This window comes from Podarcis bocagei (assembly GCF_964188305.1).
Source record: "Podarcis bocagei genome assembly, chromosome: W".
NCBI classification, from domain to species: domain Eukaryota; kingdom Metazoa; phylum Chordata; class Lepidosauria; order Squamata; family Lacertidae; genus Podarcis; species Podarcis bocagei.
In genome coordinates, this window is record NC_138131.1 from 39,996,246 (window position 1) to 40,020,942 (window position 24,697).

A 24,697-nucleotide genomic window follows, 5' to 3' on the forward strand; every position below is an offset into this window, starting at 1 on the left:
TTCCTTCACTCACATTCACATTGCAATTTTTATCTAAATTTATATTTCTTAACTCTTTTAACTTACTATTTATTATTATTATAAACCAGATTTACAAACATTAAACCAAACATATCAACATGTTAGTTTTTGAGCAGTACTTGAACACATAATCTTCAAACCATTTCCATTATATTTTTATTTTCCAGTTTGATTGGTACTGAAAGGGACTTCAGAAATACAGACCAGGAATGTAAAAATCAGGCAGCAAAGTTTCTTAAAGAAAAAGTTTTTTATTTGGTTTTGTCAGACAAAAGCAAATGTGGGTGCATTTAGGAAAATGAGAAAATGCCCACCTCTCCTTGGGGGCAGCTTACCTATATACCTTTCTGCAAAGCATAGTTCAGCCCCTTGGCATCCCTTTAGCCAATGATTGACAATTTCCTATGGTCATTGATGCATATTCATTAAAGCCCAACCAATTAATAAATTGGTGTGTCCTTTCGGTTCCAAGTTGCCTATTCCACTAGGTGGCGCTACTGGCTTATAATCTACTTAACCTCTTTACTAATTCCAGGAAGTACCCCTGAACCCCTTGCTTCCAAGAAATGTACTTGTGGTTTAGCCACTTCACACCTAAGAGTTATATCTGGACCCTGGCGGTCAGCAAACATCCTGCTACTTGCCTTTGTCAGGGGTCGTTTCTCGAAAATGGCTTAACCTCAACTGGCAAACTTCCTGCAGGGGCAAGCTAGCTGCACCTGCAGAATCTACTTGCTGTTTGCAAAGCTTGCTGTTTGCAAGGCAAGAGAGAGAAAAATAGTTTTAGCTGCTTGCGTTTATGAAATGGCTTTTAGAGGTTAAACCTGGCTCTGGCCTGGCTCTCAACTGGTCATTCTGACCTTCACCCCTCCATTCCCCCCTTTCCATCACGAAAATGCTGACCGGTCACGGTTCTCCATTTTCGCTTGATGGACCTATAGGTACAATATCATAGAGAGCCAGGATATAGGTACGTGTTGCTGCATTAACTGAGCGGCTTACCATTTGGCGTACAATCTGAATAAGGCAAGGCAAAAAGCATGATAAGAGTAATACGGTAACGAAGAGAAGTAAAATCACAAGCAAAATCTCTTTTAACCATGACCAACCTGGGAGCTAAGAACTAATTCAACTACATACACTGGGGAGACCTGCACCATCTAGACTAATTTTGTGGTACAAATCAGCCTGTAACACTCAGACCTGTTCAGGCTCTTAGCTACAGCTGTTGTCATATTCAGGAAGGTGTTTTCCTTCCACCCTGTGGCCATTTGAGAGGTGAGAACCATCAGGAGGCAGGGTATGATCCACATCCTGATGCGAGGGATGTTCGGTGCCCCAGAACAAAGAACTGTACCACCAACACAGAAATACCACAAAAAGGGTAATACCACAAGCCAAAGGGATGGGGGCCCACGAAGGCCAGGTCATGTGGGCCTCTAACTCCTGGCCCTACTGAGGCGTGAACAGCGTCTACACACAAAACGTTCCCACTCTACACATGGAAAAGTGGCCGTCTGGGACTGATACACTGTTAGGCCTCGGGAGCTATAGGGATGGCAATAGACTCTGTAAAGTTCAAAGGCTGGTCCTACTGGGTGGAGGTCACCTACGTGGTCTCTGACCAGGGCAAATGGAGGCTGAAGCCTGGGGTGGCAACCCTTATGTAGCCACAAGAATACCCTACCACATTCAAGGGTATTATGTGTGGAGTTACCAGGCCAGGTATTCTTCTGGGATTATGGGAGGCTCGAGCCACCACGACAACCACAGGTGGGGCTGCAGGATTTACTGGCACTTGTTCAGCAATTTCAATGCACACCTGGTTCAGGCTCCCTCCCCTGCAATATTTGCATTAAGATAGGCTCTGTCCCATGCAACACCTGGATTAAGATTAGGACCTGGTCTACCAGATGGGGTTGGTACAGTGCTCTACCCCCCCAAGTGACAGTTGGTTACCCCCCCCCCACAACAGCAAGAGCTGTCCAGAACTCGATAGATTTCGACCGTCTCTGCAACTTCCCGTAGGAGCAGTACCCATGTGCGCTGGACAGTGGTGTGGAAGAGAAGCCACAGTGGGGTAGTGTGATGTTTCAATACGGCAACCTCATCAAAGCCCTGTTCCCAATAGCCAATGAGCATGCCATTTCTTACCACTGGCAAGACGATCCAGTCATAGCAGAGGTCCGCAGGCCAATAGGGTCGGTATGGCTCAGTGGGGTCAGGACAATAGGACATAGAGCAAAAAGGGCAGTAGGACATAGAGCAAATCAATACAGAACATAATAGAGAAAAGGGGAAAGTCCTTGTGAAAGTCCTTGTGATGATCAGTCGCAGGATCTTGTTGCCCGTGGCCCAACGCGTTCCCGGTAGTGTCAGACACAAGGTGATGATCAGACGCGTGTGATGCACCCAGGGAATCACGTCGGCTACTCTCACCGCAGTTGGGATGGAGAGGAGGACGGTATACGGGCCTCGCCACTTAGGGATGAGGGGGTTGCGCTTCCACGCTGTCACCCGGCTGGAACTGGTGGACCGGCTCAGCGAGACTGCACGGTGTAGCCTCGAGGTAGTACCTGGAAAGGGAAGCAAACACACACAGGGACAGGAATTGCACTTGTTCCTGAGTGATGTGATCTCCCACCCGCCCCAAACTGGCGGGGATGTCTCGGACGAAAGGGGTTGGTCTGCCATACAAAAGTTCAAAGGGTGATAGTCTCAGTCTCTTGGTTAGAGCGCTCCGAATCCGAAACAAGGCAATGGGCAGAACATCTATCCAGTGTAGTCCCGACTCCTGGGTCAGCTTGGCCAAGTGGGTCTTCAAGGTGCGATTCATACGCTCAGGTTTTCCCGAACTCTGGGGTCTGTAGGCTGCGTGTAGCCTCCAGTTGGGTATGACTTCATTCAGCAGTTTCTTGGTCACCTCACAAGCCTTCTCTATCCTAGTGGGGTACGCCTCTGTCCAGCCCGTCAGCATGAAGACAAACACAAGCAGGTATTTGATACCCCTAGCTGGAGGCAATTCAGTGAAGTCCACAATCAGGCTCTCCATAGGGGTGAAGCCCACGTGTTGTACGCCCGGCGGAGGGAGGTGGCCTTGTCTGGGGGTGTTCTTGGCGCACAGGACACACCTCTGGGATATAGCAGCAACTAGTTGAGAAAGGTTGCATCCACAGATGGAGGAAAGGGAACTCAGTGACCATGCAGCTGAAATTCTCGATTCCAGGTGGAAAGGGGGGCGAGTGGAGTATTTGGTGGTGTGGGAGGGGGAGCCAGCAGAGGAAAATGCATGGGTCCCAGCAGAAGAGATTAGGAATGAGTATCTGCAGGAGGAGTTTCATAGCAGGTTTCCGAGAAAGGTTTCCGAGAGGTTCTGGGGGGAGCAATTGGGCACCACCGATGAAGAGGAAGATTTTGAGGGTTTTCCCGCCTCCGAAGAGGAGGAAGGGGAAGTGTCAGAAGAAGAATCCGACTGGGGAGATTGGGGAGAGAGAAGAGACAGCAGCAAATGGAGAGGGGTGTTTGTGTTGATATTGCAGAGTCCTGTGCACAACGGAATGACGAACAGTACGTGCCACATGCTTAAAGCTGCTTTATTTTCAGTTCAGAGTTGAGAAATTACAAACATGCATCTTGCCTCTGCAGGAGCAGAGAAGCAACCGTCCTTCTCCTCGGAATGAACACAGAGAGAAACAGTGAAAAACAGGAAACCAGTGTACGTCACATCCAGCTTCCCATTCCCGTGGGAAAACCCAACAGTGCTCTGACTGTGGAATGTAAACATTGTCTTGTGACAAGCACTTTGCTGCACAGTGAAGAGAGCAGAAACCAACAGTTTGAATCATCAGATGGAGGGGAGAGTTCCTTCCGGGGGTTTCCTGCATCACCGTCCGAGGAAAGGACGGGGGGTGGGAGGGCCCTGGGAGGGAGGTGGATGTCAGGGAACTGACATCGGAGCAGAGGGGAGAAGCGAGGCTCCGGGACTCTGCAGGAGAGGGGACGAGTAAGGGAAGAGAGAGAACGTCATCTGGGGAAGGAAGTCCAGGGGACACCAGGAAGAAGGGAGAGGCGGAGAGCAGCTCGGAGGTGAGGCTCCGAGACTCTTCCAGTGAAGTCAGTGAGGAGGGTGGAGGAGGTGAGGCGGAGGTTGTCCGTTAAGGAATTCTTATGCTGGAGGAAATTTAGGAGACACCCATTCACGGATTCTGCTAGCGACTGAGCAGCAGCGCCAAGGCTGCTCAGTCAGGGAAAGACACAACCGACCCTAAGCAGTTTGGAACAGCTAGAGGTTTACACACAAGCAACCCCAAATCCCGTGACAACGAATAAGCTTTGATTGGGCTTTTTTCCACCAAATCAAATCAATGCCCTATGGAATGAGCACAAAAAAGTCGGAATGAGCAAGAATAAATCTAAGTTCCAACTAGAAATAATAGAAGGGAAGTCAAAACTCTTAACCAAAATGTACAACCAACTACTAGACTGGGACACCATGGATGAGGAGGTCAAAGAGGTTATGATTAAATGGGCCATAGACTTAGGATACCCCCTAGAATACGAAAGATGGACAAAACTATGGAATAAGGATATGAAATTTTCAGCCTGTGTCGGTCTCCGAGAAAATATGGAAAAGATGATGTACCGTTGGTACATCACACCAACAAAATTAGCTAAAATGTATAAAACCGGAGACAAGACCTGTTGGAAATGTAAGAAGAAGGAGGGAGACTTCCATCACATGTGGTGGACCTGTGAGGTGGTAAAGAAATTCTGGACCTCAGTTTATGAGGAATTAAAAAAGATCCTAAAGTATACCTTCCCTAAAAAGCCCGAGGCATTCCTTTTAGGAATGGTCGGGGATGAAATCAAGAAAGACGACCAAACCCTATTCCAGTACGCAACAGTATCCGCTAGGATACTGTTGGCACAGAATTGGAAAACACCCAACGTCCCAACAATCAGAGAATGGCAAACCAAACTAATTGAGTATATTGATTTAGCAATAATGACATTGAAAATCAGGCAACAGAAAAACACCAAATTTATTAACGATTGGAACAAATTCCTCTCATACATGGAGATGATTTTAGGAAATATCAAAATCACAGTAGGTATAATATAAAAACTGCGAGGTAGTAATATTGGTTAACAAAAGACACTGCCGAATATATTATTGAATTACAGCTCATGTTGTGGTGGTGGGAAGTCTAACAATGTAACAGATGTGTATAAGGATTTAGTACCTGAACAATATGGAATTTGATTTTGGATCTATTTAATTTTCTTTTTCTTTTTTTTTACCTTCTTGATGATGTTGTTTTAGTGAACGATGTATATGTGTTTTTAAGTTGTTGGAATAAAAATAAAGGTTTTAAAATTAAAAAAAAAAGAAAAAAAAAGATTGGGCTTTTTTCAATTCGCATGGTGTTGTTTCGGTGTGCACCAGAATCACCCCCAACCAAAGCAAAAATGCCTTTTGTTTCCATCTACATAAAAAGAAGATGATAAAGCTCTGATTGGGCTTATTTCAAATTGGTGTTTTGGGGGTTAGAATGCACATTCACCCAAAAATCGCAGAGTGACATGTTTATTATCAGCCCAAATCAAGCATAGGTGTTTTGGTTCCATCTCAATAGAAAAAGGACGAATAAGCTTCGATTGCTCTTTCGGTGTTCATTCACCCACAAATAGCAAAGCGAAGTGTAATAAGCCTAAAGAAAGCCAAACAGGTTATTTTGGTTTCCAACTACATAGAAAGAAGAATCTTGGATTGCGCTTACTTCATGTTGTGTTCTTTGCCATTAATGCACATTGACACAGAAATCGCAAAGTGTGTGCAATGAGACCAAAATAACACAACACCATCTTTTCGCTTCCATATGCGTAGGAAGACGGCGAATAAGGTTTGACTGGGCTTTTTTCAATACGCATGGTATTATTTGGGTGTGCGCCAGAATCACCCCAAACGAAAGCAAATAGGTGTTTTGGGTTCCATCTACATAAAAAGAAGATGATAAAGCTCTGGTTGTCCTTATTTCAAATTGGTGTTTTGGGGGTTAGAATGCACATTCAACCAAAAATCGCAGAAATGTTTGTTACCAGCCCAAATCAAGCATAGGTAAACATATGGTAACATCTCAATAGAAAAAGGATGAATAAGCTTCGATTGCTCTTTCGGTGTTCATTCACCCACAAATAGTGTGGCTTGATGATGCAGTCCGGCACGTTTCCCTGCGCCACACTGGACTCCCGAAACAAGAATCACACACAGAGAAACCACTCCCGTATGTGAACATAACCACGCCTCAGAATGTGAGACGTCACTCAGAACTGTTTAACCCTGTAAGTTCTGATTCTCTTCACACCCCCTCTCGTCTCGCATCCTGAGGGAAACTGTGAACACACATCTACAGACCTCTTTGAGTTCAACTCCCTTCCCATTGCCTCTTGCCCCCTTCTGGCATCTGTCTCAGGCAACTGTTGAACCTCCTCAAAACTCCCAGGTTCGCACTGCGCGAAACCAACCCATGCGCTGGTGACCTGAAACCTCTCAGGTGGCACCCCCTTTGTTGTGCGTGCGGATCGTCTGAGCACAGTCTCAGGTGCTCCTCCTGACCCACTGGGACCAGCAAGTGTGTCTTCTACATCTGAAGACTCCCCCTCTGACTTACTGCGTCTTCGGGCCTTCTGCACTTTGCTAACAGGAGATGAAGGCTCACTCTTGGGCTCTCTTTTAACAACCTGTGGAGAAACCCAACCCTGTTCTTGACCCTGTTCAGAGACCTGGTCCTCAGCAACAGGTTCAGCCTCTGGCTCTCCCTCCTCCTCAGAATCAGACAGACATTCTGAGAGAACATCAGGACCCTCATTGGGTCTTGACCAACCATTCTGCTCACAGAACTCAGCATGTTTGCTGATCAGAAGCTTGGTCTGATCACCTTCTTGATATGCAAACCTCCACCCCTTTGTCGCAGGCTCATATCCACAGAAGATCATTTTCTGGAACCTCGGATCACCTTCCTTCTGTTGGGCCTTTGGCACAAGCACCCAGGCTTCGCAACCAAACACACGGAAGAAATGCACCTGCGGTTTTTTCCAGTGCAACAAGAAAAACGGTGTGTCACCTATAACCGAGTTATAGGACCTATTCATCGTAAAGTTGGCAGCCCTCCAAGCCTCGCTCCAAAAGCTCTGAGGCAAACCGGAGTCACACAGTAGAACCTCAGCAGCTTGAGCGAGAGCTCTACTCTTGTGCACTGCCACGCCCCTCTCCTTGGGAGAAGTAGCACCCGTCACCCTGTGACGTATTCCCTTCTGGCTGAAAAACCTCTGCAGAGCAGACCCAGTAAACTCTGCCCCTCGGTCGCTCTTGAACCCCTGAACCTTGTTGGAGAACCGTAGTTCCACTTCCGCAACCCAGTCTTTAATCAGTTGTGCTGCCTCGCCATGCCGCTTCAACGAGAAAGACCAGCCATTTTGGCTAAAATCATCTGTCAGCGTCAGCACAAACCTGGCCCCGCCCAGACTCAGACTTTGCATGGGACCACAAAGGTCTATGTGCACAAGCTCAAAAGGTTTTGTGGTTACCCTCTTACTTCTGAGATAACTGCACCTTTGTACCTTTGCCCTTCTGCATGCCCTACAATCTAGGGATTTACCACATGCTTTCAGTTTGCAACCTTTCGTGCATCTGAGCAACTTCTGGACATCTTCCAAACTGCTGTGCGACATTCTCCTGTGCCACAAGTGAACACAAGAATCATGAATGGGAACACTAGCACACTTCGCTGTGTTGTCTCGGCGTCTCCCTTACCCTCCAGAGGTGTCTCCAGAACAAATAGGTTGTTCTGACATGCAACACTGACCAGTTGTCTCCCACCCCTGGAAATGGAACAGACATCATTTTCAAAGCAAACCTTATAACCCTCCTTTACAAGAGCAGGTACAGATAAAAGACAACAATGCATCTCTGGCACAACGTAGACTTCCAGCTCCGCCTGTAAAAAAGAAACAAAAACATTTCCCACGTTAGACAAAGGCCTCTGTGACCCATCAGCAAAAATAACAGTTTTCCCAGCTGAAACAGCTCTGCAGTTCCGCATTCCGCCACTAGGTGGTGGCTTCAGGTGATGGCTGGCTCCTGAGTCGATGACCCAGCGCATCACTTTGTCCTCACTGGAGTTGTTCCGTAGCGTTGCCATGGAGGCAGTTAGGTGATAAGAACCGTCTTCACTCCCTGAGTCACGTCCTCCCTTCGCTTTCCCACGCTGGCCTCCTCTCCTGGACTGGCTGCCATGGAAACCTGGCTGACTGCCATGGGAAACGACCTTGGAGACATCCTGCCCGGCCTCTCTGGCTCTCTGCGGACAGGAACGACGCAGATGGTCAACAGACTCACAGACAAAACATCGACGAATGGGAAAAGCCTGAACCGTGTCTTCTGCTGGCTTGGCCCCCCTTCTCTTACAACTTGCAGGGCTCTCTGTGCCAGTTCGGCCCTCTCTTCTCACGGGACTCCCAGGACGCTTTCCTGCACCCCCTCTGGTGGGTAAAGGGCTCCCAGCACTTGGCCTCTTTCCAGGCTCCTCACACAGACACGTTGCAGCATCCACACAGCCCCCAGACTCTGCAAAAGCAACAGTAGTAGCAGCAGCAACAGCAGCAACAGCAGTAACAGTAACAGTCCCTTCGCCCCCCTGTGGGGCCTCCCAGCTCCTCCCAGCTGTGTATCGGCTCTCAAGAAAATGGCCGGCGCCATCTTGCCTCTCCCCTCCGGATGCAGCCACTTCTCGGCCCTTGCTTCCCACTCCAGCTCCACAAGCTTCTTGGAGTGCTAGCCAAGCGGCCTCTGGCCTTCTTGCACCCAGGACAACAGGCACCAGATGAGCATCCACATTTTCTGCCAAAAAAGCAAGCACACTCTTCTCAACTTCACTTTGCTTTGCAGCTCTCTTAGCCTCTGCTTTCCCAGCTGCCTTCGGTATCGGCTGGACAACATCCCACAGCCGCTCCCCAACTAACAGCAGCTCTGCTTGAAAGCTCCACTCCAACCAAGTTTGGCTAGTCAGTTTCTGACATGGCAGCTTAAGCTCAAAGCCATGTTCCTGGAACTGAGACATTGCCTCCCTTCTGTTGGCTTTTCCAAAGGTACTCACTCAGCAGCCAAACTGGGCACTCCGGACAACGTGGCTCCTCAGCTCCCACTCCATCAGCCTCCTCCGATCTGCCTCAAACGTTAGGCAGGACTCTAGCTGGCTTTCACACACACCAGCACGACCTGGCAACAGCTTCAAAAGCTTGGCTGACTTCCATAACCTGTGGCTTGATGATGGAGTCCGGCACGTTTCCCTGCGCCACACTGGACTCCCGTGGGTAGCTCACTGTCAGCTTCCTTCAGCAGAGTCTCCGCAGTGGTAGAAAACTGTTGCAATGTGTGTGTAATAAATCAGACTGTACGCAGCCTTGTTGCTTATCTCCAACAGTCTTTAATCGTGTAGCAAAAACATCATAAATCAGCCAGGCGAAAGAGGGCATATCTTTTGCCTCTCGGTCAAACCGAAACAAGAATCACACACAGAGAAACCACTCCCGTATGTGAACATAACCACGCCTCAGAATGTGAGACGTCACTCAGAACTGTTTAACCCTGTAAGTTCTGATTCTCTTCACAAATAGCAAAGCGAAGTGTAATAAGCCTAAAGAAGAAGAAGAAGAGTTTGGATTTGATATCCCGCCTTTCACTCCCCTTCAGGAGTCTCAAAGCGGCTAACATTCTCCTTTCCCTTCCTCCCCCACAACAAACACTCTGTGAGGTGAGTGGGGCTGAGAGACTTCACAGAAGTGTGACTGGCCCAAGGTCACCCAGCAGCTGCATGTGGAGGAGCGGAGACTCGAACCCGGTTCCCCAGATTACAAGACTACCGCTCTTAACCACCACACCACACTGGCTCTCAAGAAAGCTGAACAGGTTGTTTTGGTTTCCAACTACATAGAAAGAAGAATCTTGGATTGCGCTTACTTCATGTCGTGTTCTTTGCTGTTAATGCACATTGACACAGAAATCGCAAAGTGTGTGTGTAATGGGAATTGGGGTTGCTCGTGCGTAAAGGATGTTGAAGTTCTAGGCAACGTTGCCTGGCTAAACCTTTCCCTGGCTGGACAGCCCTTCCTCCATGGCTGTGTCAGTCGCTGGCAGAATCCGTCAGTGGGCGTTTCCTGAATTTCTTCCAACATAAAAATTCCTTGACGCCCAGTCTCCGCCTAGCCTCCCTGCGCGGAAGATTTCTGCGCAGAGTAGGCGTAGCCAGCGGAGGTACTGGACTCTCCCCGCTGGTCTCTGTGGAAGAGTCTTGGAGCCCTCTCTCCGAAGTCCTTCCCTGGTCCCCTTCCTCCCCAGTGTCACGCTGATAACCTTCCCCAAAGGGAGTGTTCTCTCTCCCTCTGCTGGTCCCTTCTCCTGCATGGTCGGGGAGCCTTACCTCCACTCTAGGCTCCGATGGCAGTTCCCTGACATCCACCTCCCCCCCCCAGAACCCCCCTCACCTCCGTCCCGTTCCTTTGGCCTAAGTTCCTCCCTTCCCTCTGACGGCGATGTGGGAAATCCCCGGAAGGAGCTACCCCCATCCTCTGAAGATTCAAACATAGCTCTCCACCTGCTGCTATCTCTTCGTACCAGATCACCCTCCCAGTCCGATTCCTCACCCTCCGATTCCTCTCCTTCCTCCTTGTCGGAGGCCGGAAACCCCACAAACTTTTCTTCCTCATCTGTAGTGCCAAATTGCTCCTCCCAGAACCTCGCTACCGGTTTGGGCTTCCTTGGGAACCTGCTGTGAAACTCTCTCCTGAGATCCTCATCCCTGATGGTCTCCGCAGGAACCCACGTGTTTTCCGACTCAGGTTCCCCCTCCCAAGCCACCAAATACTCCACTTCCCCTCCTCTCAATCTTGAATCAAGTATTTCCGTGGCTTGACTGCTGAGTTCCCTCTCCTCTATGCGTGGGTGAGTGGGGACCTCTCTCTCTTGCCCTGGAAATTCCAGCCCCTCCCTGTACAGAGAGAGTAGGGACCTATGGAACACCGGGTGTAGTTTCATACTGGTCGGCAACTTGAGCTTGATTGACCTGCTGGGTTACCTCGAAAGGTACCAGCCGCCTGGGCCGCAACTTCTTGCACCTTCTTGCACCCTCCCTTGAAAGGTAACCCCTGGGTTGACAACCACACCTGGTTTCTCCTTCCCTGCGGTGCTTGTCTGCCTGCCTCTTATACACTTCCTTGGCCCTTTCCAAGTTCATTTTAAGTTGTTGGTGTAAGGCTTCCATTTCTTCCACAAACTGCTCTGCTGCTGGCACACTCCACCTCTCCTCCCCACCCCCTGGGAAAGCCCTGGGATGACACCCGTAATTGGCCATGAACGGGCTCATCCCCGTGGACACGTGTTCCGCGTTATTGTACGCAAATTCTGCCAGCCCCAGTTTATCCACCCAGTCGTTCTGCCTCTCGCTGACATAGCAGCGTAGATATTGTTGGAGTATACTGTTCGCTCTTTCCGCTTGCCCGTTGGTCTCTGGGTGTCTGGCCGTCAAGAAGCTCACCTCGACTTCCAGCAAGCTCATGAGCTTCCTCCAGAACTGGGAAGTAAATTGCTTCCCTCGGTCGGACAAAACCCTCAAGGGGGCACCATGCAGTCTGAAGATGTGATCCACAAACAGCCGGGCAGTTTCCTCTGCCGTCACCGCATGCGAGCAAGCGATAAAATGGCACATTTTTGTTAACAGGTCAACAACCATCATGACAGCTGTTTTCCTTCTCGATTTGGGCAAATCTGTCATAAAATCTATGGACACCACCTCCCATGGTTTTCCCGGTGTGGGTCAAGGTTCCAGTAGTCCTGCGGGCGCCCCCCTCTCCCCCTTTGCTCGCTGGTAGCAGTCACACCCTCGTACGTACTCCCGTACATCTTCCCTCACCCTTGGCCACCAGAACTGCCTGGTGACCAGCAACATGGTCTTGTGTTGACCGAAATGCCCCGCCATCGGGTTATCATGGAGTTGTTTGAGTACCCTTCTCCTCAAGTCATCCCCTGGTACATATAGTGCTCCCCTGTAATATAGTACCCCATCTTTCTCCTCAAACCCCCCATGGTTTCCCCCCGTGCCTCTGAGTTCCCGGATTTTCGTTTGGGCGAACTCGTCGTCCCTCGTCAGTCCTACTAGTTCTCGTGTCTCAACTAACACTCCCCCCCCACACCCATCGGTTCTCGGGAATCACATGTCGTGCTTCTGGAGGTCCTTCTCCTTCCAGATACTCCGGCTTCCGGGAGAGGGCGTCTGCTCTGACGTTTTCCTCTCCCGGCACGTATCGAATCTCAAAGAAAAACTTGGAGAATTCTTGAGCCCACCGCACCTGTCCTTGGTTGAGTACTCGTGCAGTCCTCCAGTACTCTAGGTTCTTATGGTCCGTGCACACCTGGATCTTGTGCTGCGCCCCTATTAACAAATGTCTCCAGCGCCTAAAGGCTTCATAAATAGCCAGCAGTTCTTGATCATACACTGTGTAGTTTTGCTCAGACTTGCTCAGCTTCCTCGAGAAGAATGCGCACGGCCTCTAGCTGGACTTGTCTCCCGGCTGGAGAAGCACAGCCCCTACCGCTCTGTCTGACGCGTCTGTCTCCAACCTCATTGGCTTCTGCAGATCCACGTGCAATAGGTGCTCTTCCGAAGCAAACGCCTTTTTTAGCTTTTCGAAAGATTGCTGTGCCTCTTCTGTCCAGACGAACTTCCTTTTGCTACTGAGACAATCGGTGATGGGTGCCGTTCCTCATAAGGCATCGTTTCCAGGCCTTTGACCATTTTGGTTGCCCTCCTCTGAACACGTTCCAGTTTGTCAGTGTCCTTCTTGAACTGTGGTGCCCAGAACTGGACACAGTACTCCAGGTTTGGTCTGACCAGAGCAGAATACAGTGGCACTATTACTTCCCTTGATCTAGATGCTATACTCCTATTGATGCAGCCCAGAATTGCATTGGCTTTTTTAGCTGCCGCGTCACACTGTTGGCTCATGTCAAGTTTGTGGTCAACCAAGACTCCTAGATCCTTTTCACATGTACTGCTCTCAAGCCAGGTGTCACCCATCTTGTATTTGTGCCTCTCATTTTTTTTGCCCAAGTGCAATACTTTACATTTCTCCCTGTTAAAATTCATCTTGTTTGTTTTTGCCCAGTTCTCTAATCTGTCAAGGTCGTTTTGAAGTGTGATCCTGTCCTCTGGGGTGTTAGCCACCCCTCCCAGTTTGGTGTCATCTGCAAATTTGATCAGGATGCCCTTGAGTCCCTCATCCAAGTCGTTGATAAAGATGTTGAATAAGACCGGGCCAAAGACAGAACCCTGTGGCACCCCACTAGTCACTCTTCTCCATCTTTTCGCTTCCATATGCATAGAAAGAAGACATATAAGCTTTGATTGGGTTTTTTTTCAATTCACATGGTGTTATTTGGGTGTGCGGCAGAATCACCAAAAACCAAAGCAAAAAGGTATTTTGGGTTCCATCTACATAAAAAGAAGATGATAAAGCTCTGATTGTGCTTATTTCGAATTGGTGTTTTCGGGGATAGAATGCACATTCACCCCAAAATCTCAGAAATGTTTGTTACCAGCCCACATCAAGCATAGGTGTTTTGCTTCACTCTCAGTAGAAAAAGGACGAATAAGCTTCGCTTGCTCTTTCGGTGTTCATTCACCCACAAATAGCAAAGCGGTGTAATAAGCCTAAACAAAGCCAAACAGGTTGTTTTGGGTTCCAGCTATATAGAAAGAAGAATCTTGGATTGCGCTTATTTGATGTCATCTTCTATGGTGTTCATGCACATTGACCCAGAAATCGCAAAGTGTGTGTAATGAGACCAATATAACACAACACCGTCTTCTCGCTTCCATATGCATACAAAGAAGACGAGTAAGCTTTGATTGGACTTATTTCAATTCGCATGGTGTTTTTTGGGTGTGCACCAGAATCACCCGCAACCAAAGCAAAAAGGTGTTTTGGGTTCCATCAACATAAAAAAAAGATGATAAAGCTCTGATTGGGGTAATTTCAAATTGATGTTTTTGGGGTTAGAATGCACATTCACCCAAAATCGCAGAGTGACATGTTTTTTATCAGCGCAAATCAAGCATAGGTGTTTTGGTTCCATCTGAATAGAAAGAGGACGAATAAGCTTGGATTGTTCTGTGGGTGGTCATTCAACCCAACCCTAACCCTAACCCTAACCCTAACCCTCACCCTCACCCTCACCCTCACCCTCACCCTCACCCTCACCCTCACCCTATCCTAACCCTAACCTTAACCCCAGCAAAGCGTAGTGTAATAAGCCTAAATAAAGCCAAACAGGTTGTTTTGTGTTCCAGCTACTTAGAAAGAAGAATTTTGGTTTTCGCTTATTTCAAGTCGTGTTCTTTGGTGTTAATGCACATTGACCCAGAAATTGCAAAATGTGTGTAATGAAACGAAAATAACACAACACCCTCTTTTCGCTTCAATATGCGTAGAAAGAAGACGAATAAGCTTTGATTGGGCTTATTTCAATTCGCATGGTGTTTTTTGGGTGTGCACCGGAATCACCCCCGACCAAAGCAAAAAGGTTTTTTGGGTTCCATCTACATAAAAAGAAGATGATAAAGCTCTGATTGGGCTTATTTCAAATTGGTGTTTTTGGGGTTAGAATGCACATTCACTGAGAAATCGCAGAGTGACATGTTTATTATCAGCCGAAATCAAGCATAGGTGTTTTGGTTAGATCTCAATAGAAAGAGGACGAATAAACTTGGATTGTTCTTTTGGTTGTCATTCACCCTAACCCTAACCCTAACCCTAACCCGAACCCGAACCCGAACCCGAACCCGAACCCGAACCCTAACCCAAACGCTAACCCTACCCTAACGCTAACGCTAACCCTATCCCTAATCCTAATCCTAATCCTAATCCTAATCCTAATCCTAATCCTAATCCTAATCTTAATCTTAATCTTAATCTTAATCTTAATCTTAATCCTAATCCTAATCCTAATCCTAATCCTAATCCTAATCCTAACCATAGCAAAGCGAAGTGTAATAAGCCTAAACAAAGCCAAACAGGTTGTTTTGTGTTCGAGCTACATAGAAAGAAGAATCTTGGATTTCGCTTATTTCAAGTCTTGTTCTTTGGTGTTAATGCACTTTGACCCAGAAATCGCAAAGTGTGTGTAATGAGACCAATATAACACAACACCGTCTTCTCGCTTCCATATGCATACAAAGAAGACGAGTAAGCTTTGATTGGACTTATTTCAATTCGCATGGTGTTTTTTGGGTGTGCACCAGAATCACCCGCAACCAAAGCAAAAAGGTGTTTTGGGTTCCATCAACATAAAAAAAAGATGATAAAGCTCTGATTGGGGTAATTTCAAATTGATGTTTTTGGGGTTAGAATGCACATTCACCCAAAATCGCAGAGTGACATGTTTTTTATCAGCGCAAATCAAGCATAGGTGTTTTGGTTCCATCTGAATAGAAAGAGGACGAATAAGCTTGGATTGTTCTGTGGGTGGTCATTCAACCCAACCCTAACCCTAACCCTCACCCTCACCCTCACCCTCACCCTCACCCTCACCCTATCCTAACCCTAACCTTAACCCCAGCAAAGCGTAGTGTAATAAGCCTAAATAAAGCCAAACAGGTTGTTTTGTGTTCCAGCTACTTAGAAAGAAGAATTTTGGTTTTCGCTTATTTCAAGTCGTGTTCTTTGGTGTTAATGCACATTGACCCAGAAATTGCAAAATGTGTGTAATGAAACGAAAATAACACAACACCCTCTTTTCGCTTCAATATGCGTAGAAAGAAGACGAATAAGCTTTGATTGGGCTTATTTCAATTCGCATGGTGTTTTTTGGGTGTGCACCGGAATCACCCCCGACCAAAGCAAAAAGGTTTTTTGGGTTCCATCTACATAAAAAGAAGATGATAAAGCTCTGATTGGGCTTATTTCAAATTGGTGTTTTTGGGGTTAGAATGCACATTCACTGAGAAATCGCAGAGTGACATGTTTATTATCAGCCGAAATCAAGCATAGGTGTTTTGGTTAGATCTCAATAGAAAGAGGACGAATAAACTTGGATTGTTCTTTTGGTTGTCATTCACCCTAACCCTAACCCTAACCCTAACCCTAACCCTAACCCTAACCCGAACCCGAACCCGAACCCGAACCCTAACCCAAACGCTAACCCTACCCTAACGCTAACGCTAACCCTATCCCTAACCCTAATCCTAATCCTAATCCTAATCCTAATCCTAATCCTAATCCTAATCCTAATCCTAATCCTAATCCTAATCCTAATCTTAATCTTAATCTTAATCTTAATCTTAATCTTAATCTTAATCCTAATCCTAATCCTAATCCTAATCCTAATCCTAATCCTAACCATAGCAAAGCGAAGTGTAATAAGCCTAAACAAAGCCAAACAGGTTGTTTTGTGTTCGAGCTACATAGAAAGAAGAATCTTGGATTTCGCTTATTTCAAGTCTTGTTCTTTGGTGTTAATGCACTTTGACCCAGAAATTGCAAAATGTGTGTAATGAAACGAAAATAACGCAACACCGTCTTTTCACTTCCATATGCGTAGGATATGGTTCTATCTGAATAAATAGAGGTTGAAAAAATTTCTATTGTTCTTTCAGTGGTCAATCACAAGAACCCTAACCCTAACCCTAACCCTAACCCTAACCCTAACCCTAACCCTAACCCTAACCCTAACCCTAACCCTAACCTAAACCCTAACCCTAACCCTAAACTGAACCCGAACCCGAACCCAAAACCTAACGCTAACCCTAACCCAAACGCTAACCCTAACCCTAACCCTAACCCTAACCCTAACCCTAACCCTAATCCTAACCTAAACCCTAACCCTAACCCTAACCCTAAGCCGAACCCGAACCCGAACCCGAACCCGAACCCGAACCCAAAACCTAACGCTAACCCTAACCCAAACGCTAACCCTAACCCTAAACCTACCCTAACGCTAACCCTAACCCTAACCCTAATCCTAATCCTAATCCTAATCCTAACCCTAACCCTAACCCTAACCTTAACCCTAACCCCAATGCTAACCCTAACTGTCACCCTAACCCTAACCTTAACCCTAAGCACAGCAACTTGGATTGTTCTTTCGGTGGTCATTCACCCTAACCCTAACCCAAACCCTAACCCTAACCCTAACCCTAACCCTAACCCTAACCCTAACCCTAACCCTAACCCTAACCCTAACCCTAACCCCAACCCCAACCCTAACCCTAACCCTAACCCTAACCCTAACCCCAACCCTAACCCTAACCATAACCCCAACCCTAACCCTAACTGTCACCCTAACCCTAACCTTAACCCTAATCACAGCAAAGCAAAGTGTAATAAGCCTAAACAAAGCCAAACAGGTTGTTTTGTGTTACAGCTACATAGAAAGAAGAATCTTGGATTTCCCTTATTTCAAGTCGTTTTCTTCGGTGTTAATGTGCATTGACCCAGAAATCGCAAAGTGTGTAATGAGACTAAAATAACGCTTACATATGCGTAGAAAGAAGACGAATAAGCTTTGCTTGGTCTTATTTCAATTCGCATGGTGTTTTGTGGGTGTGCACCGGAATCACCCCCGACCTAAGCAAAAGGGTGTTTTGGGTGCCATCTACATAAAAAAAAGATGATAAAGCTCTGATTGGGTTTATTTCATAGAATCATAGAGTTGGAAGAGACCACAAGGTCCATCGAGTCCAACCCCCTGCCAAGCATATTTCAAATTGGTGTTTTGGGGGTTAGAAAGCACGTTCACTCAAAAATCGCAGAGTGACATTTTTGTTATCAGCCCAAATCAAGCATAGGTGTTTTGTTTCCATTTCAATAGAAGGAGGACAAATAAGCTTGGATTGTTCTTTCGGTGGTCATTCACCCTGATCCTAACCCTAACCCTAACGCTAACCCTAACCCTAACCCTAACGCTAACCCTAACGCTAACCCTAACCCTAACCCGAACCCTAACCCCAACCCCAACCCTAAACCTAACCCTAACCAAAGTTTAATAAGCCTAAACAAAGCCAAACAGGTTGTTTTGTGTTACAGCTACATAGAAAGAAAAATCTTGGTTTTCACTTATTTCAAATCGTTTTCTTTGGTGTTAATGCACATTGACCCAGAAATCGCAAAGTGTGTGTAATGAGACCAATATAACCAAAGTGTGTGTAATGAGGACTTCCGGTCGGTGCCAGCGCTTAATGGCGGTCCTACCTCCGAGCTCCGGAGAAGGACTGCTTCGCAAGTTCGGGTCTTACCCGCTACGGCGAGCGGGGGACCCCTAAAATCTCAGGCGCTGAAGCCTGAGAACAAGGAGACTCGGTGGGCACCTTTGCGCCCCCCGGTACCGTGAAAGAGCCTTTTTAAAGGCTACGGATCGACATCGGGAGTGAGCGCGGTGCTGAGAGTCGCTACCCAGCCTGCGAAGTGAAGCCGCGTCGCCATAAGCGGAGAGCGCCGATTCCTTCCTGAAAAGAAAATTTGGACTGATTTCCCGTGAGTAAGAGCTGAAAAATAATCGGGACCCTTTAAATTTGGAAAATTGGGCTAAAAGCGGGGAGATCAAAATCAAGGAAGTCTGCCTCCCCCCGACTGCATGAAAGTGAAAGCAACGGAACTTTAAACCTGCATCCGTTGAAGCTTGCTTTTTATTTAATCAAACCGGACATTTAGACTTTGGATCTCCCCTCTAGCTAGCAGGGCAGAGGGGAGGTGAAAGAGACTGTAATAACTGCATGATCTATCTGAAGCAAAAACCCTCTGCTGTCTCATTTATTAAAGCACGAAGCGGTCTGCCTTTTAGGACAATAGGACACTGATCTGACTTTTTCCTGCAAACGTGATACAAAGTTTAAATTGCGTTTGGCCACAGTACACTATAAGAAGAAACAGTATAAATTGGGAAACTGTAGCAGTTGATAGCTATAAGCCTCCAGTTACATTCATTCTAGCTGTGTTTTACATCTTTGGATATACTCCTTTGTTTTTTGTATTTGGATATTTTACTCTTTGGCCATTTTGATTTGCTCCCCCTAGAGGGTAAAGTAAAGTAAAGTTTGGTACGGCACAGGACAGTGGAATTTTCCAACAGGGAACAGCTCCCGTGGGAAATGACCTTGACTTTGATATGAGTGGCTCACAAGAAGAGATACTCACAAGGGCCAAAACCAAGCAACAACATCAACAACAGCTGCAGCAGCAACATACAAAGAAAAGAGGCTCAATTTCAGGCATAACTGCTGGACCAGCAGGAACAACAGGACAGGAAAAAGGGACAGCTGCTCCTATGGATGCCGTGACAGAAGCCTTGCTTAAAATAAATCAATCTTTGGAGTCCCTGACAAAACAGACTTCAGAAAATACACAAAAGTTATCAGAAATATCATTAAGACTAAACCAGAATACAGAATCTATAAATAAACTTGTAGAGGAAAACGCTACTACGCGTAAAATTGCCGAAGATGCTAAAGCTGCTGCTGGAGACACACAAGAGAAATTAGAGCCGATTGCTAAGAAGGTCTACGAACATGATGCAACCTTGGCCTTGTGGGAATTACAGAGAAAAGAGAGAAATTTGAAATTAAGATTGATTCCAGAGAACGAAAGAGACAACCTTGCGGAATATCTGACACGGGAGTTTGTCGACTGCTGGGATCTCGAGGAAGACGAATTTAAAATTATAACAGCTTTTAGACTGGGCAAAAAGCAGGACAGAAAGACCCCGAGAGATTGTTTGATTACATTCAGATCTAAGGAGGAAAGAGACAAAATACTAGGACTACACTTTGAAAAGGCCCTGCAAATTGGAAACTCAGCTATACAGATCTTCAAAGACATACCAAAATATATTTTGGATTTAAGAAACTTTTATAAGGATTTGGCTCTTCTGTTAAAGAAAAACGCTATCCGCTTTAGGTGGGAATTTCCACAAGGACTGTCATTTGACCACAAGGGAAAGAAGGTGAAAATAAAGACAATTTAAGACAAAGACAAATTTTTGGCAAGATATCAGGAGGACTTGCAGAAGGGGACTGTGGACGTACTTGCAGAACAGAGGAGAGCACTAGACATTTTGAGTCTTTCGTTTGGACAAAAACCACCACCATCAGAAGAAGAGCAACAACTTGGAGCTGTTGGAGGAGCTCCAGAAAAATAACAAGATGGCTTTGCAATTCCTTAGTTGGAATTGTAATGGGCTCAATGGGCCTTTGAAGAGAAGACAAGTATTTCATATTTTGAACAGAGAACAATTGGACTTGATATGCCTACAAGAAACTCACATAACTAGAGCCCACAGGAGACTACTTACAAATAAAAGATTAGGACAAGAATTTATTTCATCAGATAAAGTCAAGAAAAGAGGAGTTGTAATATATGTGAAAGAGAAATGGGCTCCAAAAATGATATTTAAAGATGACCAAGGGAGATATCTGGCAGTGGAAATACAAGTGCAAGGAGAAAAATTCTTAGTGGTTGGAATTTACGCACCAAATGAAGGTAAATCTGACTTTTTTAAGAGACTTCATGAAACTCTGATGGATTATTTGGATTACAATATGATAATCATGGGAGACATGAATGGTGTGGTCTCCACTAACATGGACAAGGCACTAAGACTAACAGTGAGTAAGGAAGGGAGACTTCCTAAGACCTTTTTTGAAATGACAGAAAACATGGATTTGATAGATATATGGAGAACAAGGAACCCTCTGGAGAGAGAGGGAACCTTTTTCTCTCAAGCGATGACGACCTGGACCAGAATTGACCAAATTTGGATTACTAGTGGCATGGCTCCAAAGATTAAGAAGGTGGAAATCTGCCCAAAAACTTGCTCCGACCATAACGCCGTGAGGATGGAGATGAAACTTACTGCAGCTGGTCAATTTAGATGGAGAATGAATGACACCCTCTTTCGAGACAAGGAGATCCACATGAAGGCCCAAAAAACATTAAAAGACTATTTTGAAATAAATTTGGGGGCCGACGTGGAGAAAAGAGTGATCTGGGACGCAAGCAAAGCGGTGATGAGAGGCTTCTTGATTCAACAAAATTCAATAAAGAGGAAAAAACAAAATGAGAAAAAAGAAAAGATTTTGGAAAAGATAAAGGAAGGAGAGAAAAAACTAAGAATGAAACCAAAGTCCCAGGAGATTTTAAGAGAGATTAAGTTATACCAAACACAATATATGGAACTGATGAATCAAGAGATTGAATGGAAGATAAAGCAAATGAAACAAAAGACATTTGAATCAGCAAATAAATGTGGGAAACTTCTGGCATGGCAATTGAAGAAAAGGCAGAAATTAAATACAGTTACAAGCCTAGAAGTGGATGGAAAGAATATTTCAAGACCCAATGAAATTAGAAATTGCTTTTTGAGCTATTTTAAAAAGCTTTATACTCAAGGCCCGCAAAATGAAGAAGACATAGATAAATTCCTTGATAAATATGGATTACAAAAAATCCCTCAGCAAAGTAAGATGGATCTGAACCAGAGAATATCAGAACAAGAGATAGAGGCTGCCATTCAGAATATGCAACTGGGCAAATCTCCAGGACCAGATGGACTGACTTCTAGATACTACAAATCACTGAAGGAATGGCTGATTCAACCACTAAAAGAAGTCTGTAACGAGATTCTTGAGGGAAAAAGGGCTCCGGAGTCGTGGAAAGAAGCATATATTTCACTCATACCAAAGTCAGAGACTGAAAAGACTCAACTTAAGAACTACCGCCCAATATCACTACTCAATGTGGATTACAAAATTTTTGCAGACATTTTGGCAAAAAGATTTAAAAGAGTTTTGATGGAGAAGATTCATAAGGACCAAGCAGGCTTTCTCCCTAAAAGACACCTGGCAGACAATGTAAGGAATGTAATAGACATTTTGGAAAAGCTAGAGGTGAATATAAACACCAAAGCAGTACTGATTTTTGTGGACGCAGAGAAAGCCTTTGACAATATCTCTTGGAGTTTTATGATAAAGAATCTTCATGGGATGGGGGTAGGTCAAGGTTTTGAGAATGGTATGGCTGCAATATATTCTGAACAAAGAGCCAAATTGATTGTGAACAATGTAGTGACTGAGGAACTTAAGATAGAAAAAGGAACACGACAGGGGTGCCCAATTTCCCCATTACTTTTTATTTCAGTTCTGGAGGTGTTGCTGAATATGATAAGGAATGACCAGCAGATTAAAGGTGTGCAGGTCGGAGCTAAACATTACAAGTTAAGAGCATTTGCAGATGACCTAGTATTGACTTTGCAAGAGCCAAACACTAGTACGAAAAAGGTTTTAGAAATAATACAACAGTTTGGCCAGGTAGCTGGATTTAAATTGAATAAGCAAAAAACCAAAGTTTTAGCGAAAAACCTAACAGATATGGAAAAGGAGAAATTTCAAGAGGAGACAGGGTTGACAGTGGTTAAGAAGGTGAAATACCTAGGGGTTTACTTGACATCTAAAAATGCGAATTTGTATAAGGATAATTATGAAAAATGTTGGTCAGAAATTAAAAAAGATCTAGAAATATGGTCAAATTTGAAATTGTCAATGTTAGGCCGAATTGCAGTGATTAAAATGAATGTATTGCCTAGAATGCTATTTCTGTTTCAGACCTTGCAGATTCTCGACAAGATGGAATGTTTCAAGAGGTGGCAGAAAGATATATCGAAATTTGTCTGGCAGGGCAAAAAGCCCAGAATTAAATTTAAAATATTGACAGACGCTAAAGAAAGAGGGGGGTTTGCCCTGCCGGACTTAAAATTGTATTATGAGGCAGCAGCTTTTTGCTGGCTGAAAGAATGGATGCTCCTCGAGAACACGGACATTTTGGATCTGGAAGGTTTTAATAATGCTTTTGGTTGGCATGCATATCTATGGTATGACAAAGTCAATAGTACCTTCAAAAATCACATTGTTAGAAAAGCATTGTTCAATGTTTGGATAAGATATAAAGATCTGTTGGAAAACAAAACCCCTAGATGGGTGTCACCAGTGGAGGCCAAGGCAGTGAAGAAACTCAATATGGAGGTCGGATGGCCGAAGTATTGGGAAATTTTGGAACAGGATGGAGATAAGTTCAAATTACAAAGTCATGAGAAATTGAAACATAAAGTACAAAATTGGTTTCAATATCACCAAATAATGGAGTTTTTCAAACAGGACAGGAAAATTGGCTTCCAGGTGGAAAAATCAAAACTAGAAACTGAATTGTTAGAACCCAATACTAAGAATTTATCTAGAATGTATAACTTGTTGCTGAAATGGAATACACAGGATGAAACAGTCAAATCGGCTATGATTAAGTGGGCACAAGATGTTGGTCATAACATTATGTCAGCAGACTGGGAATGGTTATGGAACACCGGTATCAAATTTACGGCATGTAATGCCTTAAAGGAAAATATTATGAAAATGGTTTACAGGTGGTACATGACCCCAGTCAAGCTGGCAAAAATTTACCATTTGCCCGATAACAAATGTTGGAAATGTAAAGAGACTGAAGGTACCTTCTATCACCTTTGGTGGACGTGCCCGAAGATTAAGGTTTTCTGGGAAATGATCTATAATGAAATGAAAAAGGTACTTAAGTGTACTTTTCCTAAAAATCCAGAGGCCTTTCTCTTGGGCATTGTCGGCCAATTGGTGCCAAAGAAGGATAGAACTTTCTTTATGTATGCTACAACAGCAGCAAGAATACTCATCGCAAAGTATTGGAAGACACAAGATCTACCTACTCTGGAAGAATGGCAGATGAAAGTGATGGACTATATGACACTGGCCGAGATGACAGGCAGAATCCGTGACCAACGAAAAGAGACGGTGGAAGAAGAATGGAGAAAATTTAAAAGTTATCTTAAGGACTATTATAAACTTAATGAATGTTAAAGTGTTGTGGTTCTTAGAAACAAAGGGATGCAGGGATATAAGATCAGAATACAGAGAGGACTAAGATGACAGAGGTTGGAAAGTAACAATTGGGAGTTGCTATAAAAGTTTGGATATTGGGATGCAGAAAGGGGAGGTATGGGGAAGTCCAAGAAAAGAGGTTTATGAAATTATGTTATGAAATTATACGTGTATGTTTGTCTTTTTAAGTGTTTGTTTGTTTTCTAAAAACTCTGTAAAACCAATAAAAATTTTATAAAAAAAAACAAAAAACAAAGTGTGTGTAATGAAACCAAAATAACACAACACTGTTGTCAGGGGCTCAGGAACAGAGGTACAGGGGAGAGAGAAAATGGAGAGCGAAGGGGAAGAATCTGAGGGCAGCGTAGGGGAGTATGACAGCGACCCGAGAGATTTCATGAGCTTCTCCAGCGAATCAGAAGATTCCCAGAAGGAGGCGCCGATGGTCAGGGCAAGGGGGGTCCCAGGGGGAACACACCAGAAACAAGGGGCCAGCGGGGACTCCCAAAGCAGCAGCGGGAGATCAGGACCAGCTTCCCAACCAGAGCGTAGTGGGGGGGAAGAGTCTCAGGTGTCTGGACCAGCGTCTCCTCCAGCAGGGAGAGAAGATGAGTCAGGGCTGACCACGCCTCTATCGGAGAGTGGGGGAACGGAGGGGAGGTCAGGTCCAGCTAGCC